Genomic DNA, 14,983 nt, shown 5'->3' with positions numbered 1-14,983 from the left:
ACAGACATCACCATCTAATCCAGCTAATATCATTCTCCTCTTATAATATGACGCAGACCTTACCATGCAATGCATGTAATTCAATATGTATTATACTATAATCATATTTATACATGCATATTCATGTGCATCGATGTATATATTGTATTTCATCAATTTATATTTACTACCATCCTGTCCATGGTATTGAGGTTATCTATTGTAATCGTCTTCTTTATTCAAGTTTTTATTTGTTTTCTTTTGCCGTTCCGATTTCTTTTTTATTTCTTGTTGTTACTTTTTTTCCCTCTAGATATTCCAGTCGAATGCTGATGTTTTCCTAGTACTCAGTATGTTACTCGCACGTTCTGCACTCACATATTAATAATAGTTATACTGCAGCACGCAAAATGCGTGGGAGCAATTTTGGGATTTCTTCACTATTCCAGACCTGAGTTCCCTCCCTGATCTTAGCAACCACTGGCTACATGTGGTAGACGACTTGACCGCGAGTTGCCGTAAAGGGGTCAGCAGTCAATGGATCTTCCACTCATGGAGGTTTCAGAAAAAGAGGTTATTGCCCTGAAAACAGTCTCGGGGTACAGCGGGGCAATGAGAGACCCCCTTACTCGCATATCAACGAGTAGACCTATACATGCATAAACTGCGGTGATCATAGTGACTTACGTTATTCATACTTTCATCTGGATTGTCTGCAAAATAGGGGCGGTGACAGGGACAGACAGACAGACAAACAGAGAAAGAGAAAGACTGATAGAAAAAAAGAGTCAGACAACACGAACAAATTACAGGTTCATCTCCTCAGACATTCTGACAATAATGACACTACACGTACTTTATATGCCGATTGCCATTCTATGTCGGAAGTGGGCCATAATAAAATAGCTGCACTCTGACAATCCCATTCATTGCTCTGATCTCGACTCTTCTCTTTAATACAGGGCAAATTTCCCGTGAAGGTCCACACACTTTAGTCACGGTCAAGTGCACGAACCAGGGCACCGCATTTTACTTCTTGTGGCATGCACTTTGGCCCTATACTTGATACCGCTCGGAAATATAGCCCATTCTTCAAAATAAAAATGCAGTGTACAGTGAACTTCGCCTAAATAGACTTTGGCAGGATCAAAGGAAAGGCTTTGACTTCGACAGAGTTCAACTTGCATGTCTGACTTAACGCAAATCTGCCGCAATATTGTATGTATACCATGAAATTTCCCTCGACTTAGCCGAAATTCGATTCGTGAGACCTTCGACTTATAGGGGAAATCAACTACAGTGTGTTATACGGGACGTCTTCCCCGCGTACGATCTGACGATGTTTCTCAACTTCACATACTTAGTATACGGGACCCCTGCTTCTTGTCCTACCGAAAGGACCATATAGTAAGAGCTTGTTCTGTCTTGCAAAAAGGGGGACAGCACGAAAGCACAGTCACGTCAATGTCTACTTGGATTCGATAGGTCTCGGACCCAAACCTCTTGGTTTATAAGAACAAATGGCTCGCTTACCGATAGCTCGCACCGCCCTGCTATGTATATACTTCATAAATGCGCCATGCAAATAGCGGAAATATATAAAAGCATAACCACACGTACAGTCACAGAGCTTCTACCTTATTTGTAGCTCAATATTGTAGAGTAGGTAGAATACAGATACTGGTAATCAATCATGATTTTTCTGAGTGGGTGTTTAAACAAGGCTAAAGATGGAAGTTGCGTGCAGAGTATGATCGCATCAATCATATTGCATCTCGCTTTCGCATATACCGACCATTAATTTTTTGTTTTCGGTGGTGATTACAAGCGCAATTCTACACCGTACAGGGTCTACTCCGTTGGTTTGGATAGATAGAACACAATCAGAGCAAGTGAATGGGTGCAGGTTAAAGATTCATCAAAAAAAGTAGGCCTATATTCCCACTAGAAAAAACAAGATAGTTTCCCACGTGTTCATTACACGGTAATAATATACACGACCAATGATCACATGTCTGCTATTTTGGTCAAATGAATATTTCTAATGTGCAATATAATGGAATACACGTTTTCATATTATTTTTATTTTTGAAAGTGCAATCAATCAATACGAATCATAATATGTATTGTTGCAGTCTGGTAAAAACCTTACTAGCAGTTATGACCTTCAGGTGGAAATGGGTATAATTAGGAACAAAATTACACACAAAATATGATTTAATATACTCTTTTTTTATTCAAAAAAACAACAACACTGAGAATCGTAAGTGAATTGTGAGAATCCGTGTCTCCTCTACGTGGTTGCTCCTAACATTCTTTTGAAGAAAACACGAAATATCTATCAATTCCAAACAATCTGATTTACTCTTTATTAACTTATGGAAGCCAACTTAAACACGAAATGAACTTGGACTTTAACTGGATTCTCTCCCAAAATGGAGAACATGGGTAAATTACGTGTTGTTAAAAATATTCGGAAATGATACGTAAACAATATCCGGATGTCAACGTCGCCTTAAAAGTGCTGCTTGCGAATACACTCGGAATTCAGTACATCCTGTTTACGTTGTTTTCATTTTATTTACCGCCTCCGTGCAGCCTCGTTTAATCAGGGAGGTGATTTCCTCTCACCTCCCTGGTTTAATCCACAGAGAAACCACATTTCTGGGGTTCCGGTGAAGTCTACCGTATTATTGTATGATGATTATGATTATGATTATTATTATTATTATTATTATTATTATTATTATTATTATTATTATTATTATGATTATCATTATGATGATGATTATGATTATCATGACGATGATGATGATGATGATTATTATTATCAGTAATATTATTATTACTATTATTATTACTATTATTATCATTATTCTCATCATCATCATCATGATTATCTCTTTTTAATATCTATTGCCTTTCAGTGTGTCATAACCATAATATAGAGTTAAAAAAAACCAATAAATTGAGCTCTCTCTTTAGTTATGATTATTGTATGCTACAGTTACATAATAATCAAAAGCCCCTAAATAGTTAAATCTCTAACTTCCAATGTATCCTGTCCTTAAATTGGCAACATATTTTCAGAAGATTAAACTTGTTGTTGTTGTTGTTGTTGTTGTTGTTGTTTTGCTTTTGTGCAGATTTCATTCATGCAACCACTTCCATCTTATATTTCTCCAACACAGGACGCTCAGATAATTCGGTTTTGCCAACATAGTTTCAGCAGCTGAAATTATCCAACGACTCGACGAACTATGTAAATATCGGAGAGTAAATAAAATACACTGAAATATAAAAATACATATAAAAAAATGACCCACTGCCATAGAATCTCCTGATAATCTCTCCCACACCCTTCCGAAACACAGATAATTCGGCTAATTACACAACTCCCCAAACAGACTAATAGGCCTGCATGTACATCTTGTTTACAAACAATTCTATATATTGACACAGTTACAATATAACTCATTGTTTTTGTCTGTAGCTTCCAACATGCATGCATTTGAAAGACGTAGGCCTACATCGACTCACAACTAAATGATACTGAATTTCATTTGGGTTGACTTGATTGTAAGTTTATGTAGTGATCATGACTTAAATCTCATCGCTATCTGTAAAGATAACCAATTCTGTGCACCTATACGTAGGGCCTACATTATTTTGTGTAGTGGCCTGTGTCTAGGAACGGAAAAAAATTAAGGAAGTAGACGAAGAACACATTGGCGCGTACTAAGTACATTGTATTAGTCCTATATATATATTGGAAACGGACCATTCGGTGTTTTACAATGATGGATTGACTATGACAGTTGTCTTGCTTTGTGCAAAAGGATCTGATTGGTTCAAGATCATGCGACTACATACGGGTTGCAAAACACAGCCCTCCCGTGCCTATAAGTTTCGGTTCAAGAGGTCTTCGTTCGGTATGTGTGGGACATACCGGAAGTATAATAGCAAGTCTCAAAGGGAACAGTGGGAAGAGGCATAGTACAAGGGCAAGCGATTTGCAGGTACCTGGTTAAACCAGCAGAGAAAGAAAGATCAACGGGGTAAGAAGGGGGTGGGGGTACAATGTATTCATAACCCCATGGAGTTAATTTTCTCCGTCAGGTGGAGATAGTCTAGGATGTGTTGAGCCTTTTCTTCAAAGACCCTTGCACGGCTTGTTGGCACCTGCGAACAAATTTCATTTCTTCATGTCAGTTGATGGGGTTTCCGAAATTTTCTTTGCTATTAAACACTATTGCTGTCTGTAGGCAAATCAAGCATGGGTAATCTAGCCACTTCCGGGTTGGACTATCACTTTCAACCGTAATTTTTCAGGCTCCGTTTTTACATAATAAGGAGAGACGTTGATATAGCAGTTATGGTATAAAACGGTTATAGGATTTTCCAAGCCTGTATTCGAAGGTCATTTGAACTATTATGACAAGGAACTAAGTGTAGAGTGTAGGTATCATCTTAGCATTGAAAAGATACTCGGATTACACATTTAAAGAATTCTATCCAGTTGTTTGTCTGTCCTTTCTATCAAAGTGAGATCATCATTACGCATCTCATGACATCACTTCGATTCGAGGAAACTTCCTTGCAAAACACAATCCACCCTGACAAGATTCTCACTGGTTGCGTGAGAAGATGCCCGCATAAAAGATATTTATATTGTGGATTGAGTATGAGGTTATTGAATCGTTTAGTTAGCGATTCGAAAGCGCTTCACTTTTTCACGGAATCCTCTCGATAGCTTGATATTGTCCTCATTGTAATAATTATAAAGGTTTACTTTCAGTTTTCATAGCTACCATAGAAAAATCGATAGTTGAGTGAGCAGGCTCCAGAAATAAATAGTTACAGGCGGTCGGATTTGTCCCATAAAGCAACTGAATTATCGTGTGTTTATGGACACTCGAGCTGAAACTAAAATGATTTTAATCGATGGCAATAAATAACCATTCGTATACCCAGTCACTTAAATTATGATGCCACTTCACCTGAAAAGAAAATGACCCTTATCGAATATAATTATCTTGGGCGGTAAATTGGTCAACTTGAAACCAATCGAATCAATCGACTTAACATGCAACTTTCATGGATTCGCACTGCAATCATGACAACAGAAAATACGATTAAGCGCAATAATTATACATGTACTTTGATGACTTGGAGACCGACTTCCGAGGGATCGGAACCTGACTGTCTACACCTTGCCGTTGTTGGCGCTAGTACATAACCAAATGGATGACAACTACAGCTGCTCCTGCAACGGCCGTCTTATTTCTTCAAGGACTTAGGGTTAGGGTTATATATAGGGCTGTGATATGGGGTTGTAGGTTTAGTTTGATGCGAGGATTAGGATTAGGGTCAGGGTTATGTTTGTGGGTAAAATTTAGGTATGACCTAGCGTGCAGACATTTTATGGAAGCAATAATTGTCGCTGGAGCTAATGTCATGGATCCTATATTATTTTGATTAGAGTGCACGGGCATTCTTGGTTTCTGGAAGCAGCATGACCATTGTGTAGGATTCAAAAACTGTGGAGACAAGATGACACGAAAAAAAAAAATCCGTCGTTTAGAGCCAAGCATCCGTCATCAACCACTGTCGACGTGAGACATCCAGGCAAACAAGGAACCCTCGCCATCAGTGTCTTCCGCCATCTTGGCAGCATCATCCAGGAAACAGCTGCGCTGTCCGTCCAGGCACGCTGTAGACCTTGGGTGAACTTCTCTCCTGGGCCTGAGGAACTCGTGCCCTTCTTGGCCGTTAGTGTTTCCATGCAACTGGAGAAACGCCAAGAGCTGTAGCCTTTGTAAAAGGCCCTCTCGCTGAGATGAGAGAGAAGCGAGCAGAGGACCGTCGGGCGAGGGAATCAGTCACTAGCGGGAAGCAAGCCCCCTAGCTCCTGCTGAAGCACTCGGCCTCGGCATAATTCTTCGCTCGCCATTGCTGGCACTGACAACAGCGTGTCGGTCTCTGAACAAGGCTACAGTAATGCTACATGGTTCCCTATTCTTAAAGAAAAACGTTTTAAGACTTAGTTTCCTTTTTTTGTATAATATTGTGCAAAAGCAAACAATAGCTAAATTCAGCTGGTTTTCCTCCATAGGCATGATAGGAGAGGCCAACGAACAAGTGCTAGCGCTTAGTATTTATAGGAACCTATAGGGCTCACACGGGCAAATGATTCCCCATAGAGACGTGTGTTCAAATTAAGAATTCAATCAATTCTGTAAAATAGCTGGGAGAAATAAGGTGTTTCATCTTCACTAACCTGGATAAGTGAGATACAGCTGTATAGCCTTTCATCCATCAAATTTCCAAGGAGGGTTCTCCAGCTCAAACTCTGTCCAAGGGTCCGCAAAGCCAGACTACGGGCTCTTTTCACTCAAAAATATCACCCATTTTCTGTACATGCACCCGATGAAATAATATACAACGTAGTCCCTTCAAATTCCATGAGAAAAGCTTTCATCTTCCAACCAAAATGCAGTTTCTAGAGGAATTCATACTCAATATCTGCAGCTATTCAGTTTTTTTGCCAAACTGCATCATTGATTTTTTATTAATTTTATTTCTTCATTTATCTTGGTATCTTTGGTACGAATTTGTGAAGGGGTCTGGGACATTCCATTTTATTTACAGGTGTGAATATAATGTAATATTATTATATAAATATAATGTGTGTGTCTAAAATAAAGTAAGCGGAGGAAGAAATGACGGCTGGAAACCCAGGTGAACAATAACGAGGAAGTCATGTCATTAAAAGTACAGAACAGTGCATGACAGTGGGGGGTTTCAGCAAATTGGACCACCCATTTTTCGACGTTCACAACACGTCTTCATCAAACAGTGACAGTAATCCAATTAGATAAAATCCGAATAAGATACTGGCAGGCTACTGGTGATCAGGTCATCTCAATGCTTTCCCACTGTCTCCTCTTTAAAATCTTCCCGCATTCAAAAATATACTGAATAAATTAATCAAAACACGAAGCTATTCAATTTTTATCTGCCCAATCAAAATGAATCAGAGTTGTTGTGATTCAGCACTGGCTCAATGACTTACAAATCATATAGGGCCTTCATAATAATGTATAGCCCTATAGTACACCTGTATAAGCAATTTACATCATTACGTGAAACTACTCCTAACCACATTGGACAGTGGTGAGGTAATGGCATTACGGTTTCTTCTAACCTATACATTATTAACCCTTTGTGCGCTATGCTCATTTCCTGTTTAGGTACACCATATGTTCAAATGTATTTGATTTAAATTTGCGCACATTATATTCAGACTCACACTGGCACAGAAAGAGTTAAGGCCCACATCGCTGGTTAATGAGAACACTGTGAAACATGAAACTATAATTTACTTCCCTTTCTCTTTGAACGGAAATGATCCGATTTCACGGCGATTTGATATTAGTAAGATCGGCGTATATCATTTCACGCAACATTTGCAATCGTTTTTTCGTCGTATCTCGCGCTGATTTGTCTTCTTTTTTATTATGATACAAGCTCACCACTGCGACACTTTCAGTAAAACGAAATATCAATCACGACAGCACAGGGATTTCAAAAGAAAATCTATAAATGTATTCATGGCTAAGAGTAGCATTGGCCTGTTCATCAGATATGCTCCATCATACCCGTGGGAAACAACTTATCACGTTTACTCCGGAGAATGAGGTCAGAGGGGGTTAAACGTTACCAAGTCTTCAAGGCATTTACTAAACAAAACGAAAAACAGTACACCCCATGTGATATCCATCCCCCATTATCATGCAAATGTTTGTATGATTAATTTCTACAGCCTTCCGTCTAAATGTTTGGCCGAATTTATGGCTGGAAAGTGATAGCTTTTCTTTCTTGCTTTTCGTTCTTACTGCAATGGGTCTTCTTCTTCTCTAGAGCCAAAGTTCAGAGACCTCTGAGCTTTAACCTCAAGGAAATGAACATCACAAAAAAGGGGGATCTAAATCACACATCCACAGATAAAGTCGCACTATCTGGACTCAGAATCAAGAAAATACTTTAATATCAAAACAAACATTCTCAAACATTGTCAAACTAAGCGCCTCCGGCACCCTCTGGGCGGGGGCGTCAAAAGATTCAAAACCTCGTAAACAGAACATAATCATCCATAGTTCATTTTCCTCTTTCTGTCTGAACAACAATGAGCCAAATTTCCGATTTTCCAGTCGTTGTAAGACTGCCAACTATACACAAGAACGCTTTTATACTTCATGCACTATGCATGAAATGTCATTTTGTGCAGGCTGCATGTTTCCAGCGCATGACTGCGATTTCTGTCGCGCATTCCCCTTTGATCCATATTGCTATTGATCTGTGAACAAAGTCCATATTAGATTCCCACAGTGCGAAATTACTGCTGAATCTAAAGCTACACCGTGCATGTAAAGTTCTCAGGAGGGCTCCACATTCATCTTCCACCATTTTGAATTTGCTTGCAATAGGTACATGTATACCTATATCGAAAGAGTCTACCAAGAAACTTGTCTGGAAGACAAGGATAATGAGTATCTAACATATAAGATAAAGGTGTAAAATAATTTCGATTGTAGGCCCTATCATGATTGTACTTTTATTTCTTATTCCACGCCTTTCCTGTTCAGTAGTGGGTTGGTAGAACATTTCTCGTACACAATGATCGAATCGTGGCCTACTACACTGTAGACTAGTAGTATAGCAGTAGTAGGCCCTAGTACTGAAACACATGCACTAACAAACTGCTGCATGCGATTTTCGTCGTTTCCCAATTGAAATTGTGTTACCATAGCGTTGTTTCACCTTATTTCTTATATGCACATGTTTCCATTATAGAGTAACAATGTCTGCAATTTCTGCCTTTCACGATTTGGCGCCAACAGTGCATTGTCGCACACGTATGCCTTGGACAGGAGGAAATAGATGGAACACCGATATGGACCTCAGTCCCATCAGGGAGGTGGAAAGAGACGATGCTTTCCACCTTCCAGCTCCCATCATCTTTTTTTTTTTAATGATGAAAAGAGGTGTGGCACGGCAAGGAAGCATTACGCAAAACAATGTAGACCTATTGATACCTTAATTCTACAGCTTGGTCCATAGGGAAAAACAGAAAACACACATCCAAATCAATCGTGATGGAAAACAATACGGTACCCTGTAAATTACATTCAGGGGTGGATTGCAGGGATTCCGTAAAGGAGAGGCGCCATTACAAAATTAAAGGGGAGGGGGGGGGGGGGCACGCGCCCCCTCCCCGTTTGTTTCTTTTTATTTCTTTTGTTTTAACGAAAAATAAAGAGGGGGCGCGAGCCCGGTGCGCCCCCTCATTCCATTTGTATAGAGCTAAAACAATGATTTGCACACACAATCATGATAATTGCAAGATACTATGAGCAATGTATTACGCCTACACGTTTATGCTTACATACTATTGCTTGTGTATAGCCTACATTGCTTGTGTATAGCCTACATGGCGTATAGATGTCTGGGAGCCCGTTGCTGTATGTTTATGTGTGTCAAAGGCTATACGTCATGTACATTGCTCAAGTGTAGACCTCCTGCTTGTACCGATGTCATGGCTGTGCAAGTCCAGAGGTTCGTTTCCCCTTGAACACAATAAAGGTCCGGGCTGTACCATCCAGTACCACATCATTGTGACATCATTACTACAGTACAGTTAATTCTGTGAAACCTCTTGAATACATTATCAGTCACCATACTATGGAAGAGGCCCTTAAAAGGAGATCCTCCAAAAGTCGTTAATGGAGAAGGTTTACTGCTGATGTGATGCATAATTTGTTTATAATATCATACAAATTGTAGATCATTTGACAACAACAGCTTAGTTTCAAAACGTTTATGCCTGAGAGTGGTTCCTTCATCGCTGTGAAAATTGTGCTAAGCCCAATAACAGAAGCTAAATATTATGTGCATATATCGATGGATCAAAAGCACTTAACTAGTATGTCCTTAGAAGACGAAATAATGATCCGCATCGGCTGGTCCCATTTAGGTACATGTACATTGATCATGATGAGATTCATGGCTTTATGAACATATTATTTATCACGTCTATCAACTGTAAGGGGAAACAAACAACTACAAAATGGGACACTATTACTCTCCAAACATCACAATCCTGATAACGACATTTTATTACTTGCTCTCAAAAACATCAAAAGTGACAGGAAATTAGAAAGGCACTGGTTTATAGGTTCACTCGGTCACTCAGACTATAAATCAGTTCAACCTCGTTATAAAAGAATCATATTTTGGTTTGCTTTCTTCTTTCCTGGCTAGTTCTTTTTTTTTCATACACAGATCATAATTTATAAACCAGTTTACTGACATATCAACATCTCATGTACATACATATAGGCCTATTCTTGTATATGATAAAGGCTGTTCCCGGTCTAGCTAGAAAGCCGGCGTCGAGACTTGCCCGACGTAGCAACAACGCAACTGACGCATCCACACTGGACGCAAATGTCGAAGAACTGGTGAAATGAGAAAGCGTTCCCGAATTCGGGGGGGGGGGGTTATAAATATGCATGCATCCATAAATTTGATAGACATTAGCGAACACGTGAGGATAGGGGCTATATATTTGTACGCTGAATCATAATACACTGCAAACGTTGTCATTTGGTCTTTGGCAACAATCATCTCACACGTATTCTGCTTTTTTTAATCTAAAAAACAATGGTCATTCGAAGTACGAATGGAGAAGCAATAATGTTACATCCGGCTTTAAAGAGGACACAGCTAGTGCAAAATTGTATCGGTTGTCATTACAGACTGCATGGTTTGCTTAATTGTTTAAAAAAATAGTGGACGGCCCGCCGGCCAGAATGTCGACGTACAAAACTGATAGCATGTTTTCTATTACAATACACCTGCTTCTTGGGGAAATGTCATTCCCACACTGTGCGACTGGACTTCGTTTTGCTTGCTGTGAGTCGGACGAGCCTATTAAAGGGGAGCCCAAGAATATTCTGACTATTGGATGGAGCTACACTGTACACCAGCTCTATGGCAGTCCTGGCTCTGCTGAGAGCATAATGAGTATACTGTAGGTCTGGACTGGTAGGACAAAATAGTCTGTGACATGACATGTGACACACGGTTTTTACATGTTTACCGTTCGTATGTCATATCATAATATAGGCGAGACTATGCATAGAAATATGATATACCTTCTCAGTAGCTCCATGTTATCATGATCATGTTGCCCTCGTGTTATCATCGGGGGCATGGGAGGGAGATCCACAGTTTCCCAAAATTTAAAATACTCCCAAGCAAACAATCACAAAAACAAGTACCTTGATTCTTGGCAAGCCTGCTCAAGAAAGAATCAATTTCATGCCTGACTGAGTGTTGTTTATTATAGACGCCATGGAAAAAAAAATGGTGCGCGGTATATGCACTATTCAATCGTAAACCACAAAATACGAGATATCATAAAAGGTGTAGGCATACATATACTACAGGGACCCTGAGAAATCAAGTGGATGGCACTACTTCAACCTGAACTTGATTGTTGGTGATGTTTTGCCACGGAGGTTTAATGGGAAGGAAACCATTTCCACCTCCCTGCTTTTACAATCATCACCACTTACGAACTACACGTATGCCCTTAAAGGTGTGCAGCTTATAATTCTCTGCCTGCCTTGTACAGTACAAATTATCATAAAACTGACGTAACTTCTAAACAGATAAAACAATAATAATTATGGAGTTTATTAATGACCGTTTAAATATAATCCTTAAGGGGGTAAAATGTGGCCTATAGGATTTAATTCATAATGTACACAATAGAAAGATCAAGGAATCTATACCGTTGTTTTTTATTCGATTACAGCTGTATATTACATTAGCAAATAAGGCCTACTCTTTGATAAAGCCAATCTTCACTTCAAGATTGGATGCCAGGCCAGGTCAGAATTGTGAGACGTGAGCGTATAGTAAATAGACTATACAGTGTCTAGGTGGCATCACAACACGTACACAAGATTCGACATTATCTTAACCCGTTGAGGACGGGCTGATTTTGCTACAACATGCTTTTCCCCAAGACGTCCTGCCTGAGCACACTTGGGACTAGTCTCCAATGGGTTAATAGTGCTTAATACTTCGCTGTCCCCCCTCGATCGCTGAAGATCTCACGCACATATTATTAATAAATGCGTGTTCACGTGTATTGTACTACAGTCTAGAGCCGCTTTTTTGTTTGTTCTATATCGGGAAGATTACAAAGGGCATGTTTGCAGACTGGGGATAAAGTTCAAAATTGCAGCAAGCGACGCGACAAGAACATGCTCCCAGGACTGTAGGAGTTGTCTGGCGCCAAGAAGCCTTTCAATCTGTTCCATCCATGGTTCAAAATTGCAGTATACGTACATGTACGTAAAAAATATGCCTACATGTAGGCTTACATTATTGTACGTGTGTAGTAGATCTCTAAAAAAGGATGGAAAACTTGTATGTGCAATTCGTTCATCTTGTTTTCATGATTGTTTGAAAGTATTGCAGGGGGAAATCAGTTTCAACCTATTCACCATGCAAAGTGTAAGTGATGACGTTCATTTTTTTTTTTTTTTTTTTGGGGGGGGGGAGGGGGTGGGGACTTGATGAACATACGTACATGCATCAACATGTAGTGTACAAGTTTATGACTACAAAGAAATGAATGAATAAGATTGAATAAGATAAAATGAATAAATACGTAAAGAATATTTAGATACGTAAATGTACCCGACTTAATAACAATCATGATTATAAGCGAATGATCTGAAAATACGATAATACAATGAATAAGATCTTTCATTTTTTGATGTTTGACTGTTCTGGTTCATTAGAGCAGTTCAACGTACTTTTACTCTTGTTTATAAGGTGGGATTCCCACCTTCATTTTCTTCTTCCCCCTCCCCCTCCCCCCCCCCCCCCCCCCCCACCAGCCTGGAATTTTCAATGTTCATAAACAGAAGTTGAGAGCATTTTGGATTGAAATCACCGGTGCGCGGTGCGAGTACTGGTAGCTTGTCTGGTGTAACTGTGACTATGTACAATGGTATAATTATGATTTACGGCGGGCGTATACGAACAAGGATAGACTTGGTGATTTTTCACGATTGTTCCGGTTGGTGACGTTTTTGCTGGGAGACAACTAATTACTAAAAGTCCTTATCCGATCCAAAAGCCGGTGTAACAAAAAGGCGCCACTCGGGACAGCTCGGCCAAGAAGCAAACCCTGAAACACTGTTTGTATCTAATGTTTTTAGAACCCAACATACAGTCTTAAAACAGGGGTCAATCGGTACATTGCTATGGGCTAATATCCAGACAGCTATCATTAATTTGAGAGAAAACAAAATGATAATCAACTACATTTTGTACAGAGATGTAACACTGCATTGACCATCGTGTGGTAAAACAGGATGCCGTTATTGTCCCACACTACATGTACGCTTGAAATACGTATTGTACAGCGTAATGGCGACAATTGCCATCATCACTAGCAGTGGCAGTACCAGCGTTTCTGTATAATTATTTTCAATCAAATCCAAACCAAAAACTTCAGAAGCATCTTACACTTGTATAACAATGGTACGTCAAGCCAAATCAGTCAATGGGCGTGGAAATCCCTCTCACAGACTCTTGTCTTGTGTGAGCTGTTATCACGATTCCCGATGATAAATCTTCCAACTCCCTGGTACAATATGTACAGCACATAGAATCAAGTCAAACCTGTTGAACAACTCGTCATTTTTTTTTTATCTCCCAAAATCCAATGACGTGTTTCATCATTCTTCACTTCATAAATTAACTGATATGTTGGGTGGGGTTAATTCCATTTTGATATCATTGTAAGGAGCAATGTGCATCCGTATTATACCATGTCTTTTTGTTGAGTTATAACAAGTAGTTAAAGCAAGAAGTTATAAGCAAGTAGGTCTTGCTACCCATTATATTGTTCTCATGCTATATCGATGCATAATAATGTCTTTTTCAAGTTTCATTTGCCAGCCCCTCATTATAAAAAAAAAATAAAAAAATCAAAGCATATAATCATGTTGTATTGCCACACTAAGGCCATGGATAGACATCAGAGCACTGGATTTGTTCCGGAAACCAATCTATATCCAATTCGTATCGTTCGCATTTGATCACAAACAGTATATTGCATAAACCTATACACACACTTGGTCGTCTTCTTTTCTTCCCTCCGTTTATATCGGAGATTGACGAGCGTGGGTAGGAGATAGATGTTCAGGATTGAGCACCTTCCTATTAGATAGTTGATACAATGTATATGAGGGGGCAGAGTTGGATAGATTGATGTTCAGTCGGTTACATCAGAATATTGTCACTGTAAGTGTAAGCTACACTTCAATGACTTACAAACACATCCGTACCTTGTCAGACAGCGTAGAGCCCCGCAGAGAGGTAAGAGCCAGCAGGGGCCAAATAAAGGGGGGGAATATAAATATCAGAGGATTTATACGCTTTTTCTTTTCATTGATTCATCAAAAATCATTGTTACAACGTAATCCAAAGTCTAACCACCACAGCATTTAAAGCAGAGGCTGCTTAGTTCCATACAACGACGTACAATTAATGATGTAAAACGGGTTCAGCAAATCCGATCAGTTGTAACTCGCTGTGCGGTTTGACTGAACGAGATTCTGGAAGCCATTTACTTACGTAATGCACCGAACGATATAATGTGGCGTTGCTGCTAGCTGATTATGATGTTGGTCTGAAGGTGTGTTATCGGCAGTGGCAGTACACATCGAACCGAGCATAGCGTCACTGATAAATTCGTGATATATCCTTTAAAATCCCTATGAGAAACAGTGTTCCAGTCTTGCCAAATTGATTAAGTTATCAATACAATCATACCGCGCAATGTGTACGACGGGCTCTGCGTTAACGTGCACGGTATACAGTGAGGGTTGGGCTCATGCGCGACTATCGTATA

The 14,983-nt window shown here is 39.6% G+C and overlaps 1 protein-coding gene across 1 annotated transcript in view; it reads right to left on the bottom strand.

Annotated features, from left to right (window-relative positions):
* LOC139709473 (integrin beta-6-like) overlaps positions 1 to 14,983 on the bottom strand; it is a 24,980-nt gene extending 9,997 nt beyond the window's left edge. The window contains exon 1 of the mRNA XM_071621434.1: positions 14,707 to 14,983. The gene's annotated coding sequence lies outside the window, so the exon portion shown is untranslated. The remainder of the gene's footprint in view (positions 1 to 14,706) is intronic.

Source organism: Diadema antillarum, unplaced genomic scaffold (genome assembly GCF_040938485.1).
Source record: "Diadema antillarum isolate AM-2024a unplaced genomic scaffold, OU_Dant_1.0 seq00001438_RagTag, whole genome shotgun sequence".
Classification (NCBI taxonomy): domain Eukaryota; kingdom Metazoa; phylum Echinodermata; class Echinoidea; order Diadematoida; family Diadematidae; genus Diadema; species Diadema antillarum.
The sequence above is the reverse complement of the archived record's forward strand: the minus strand, read 5'-3'. Positions and strand labels throughout refer to the sequence as shown.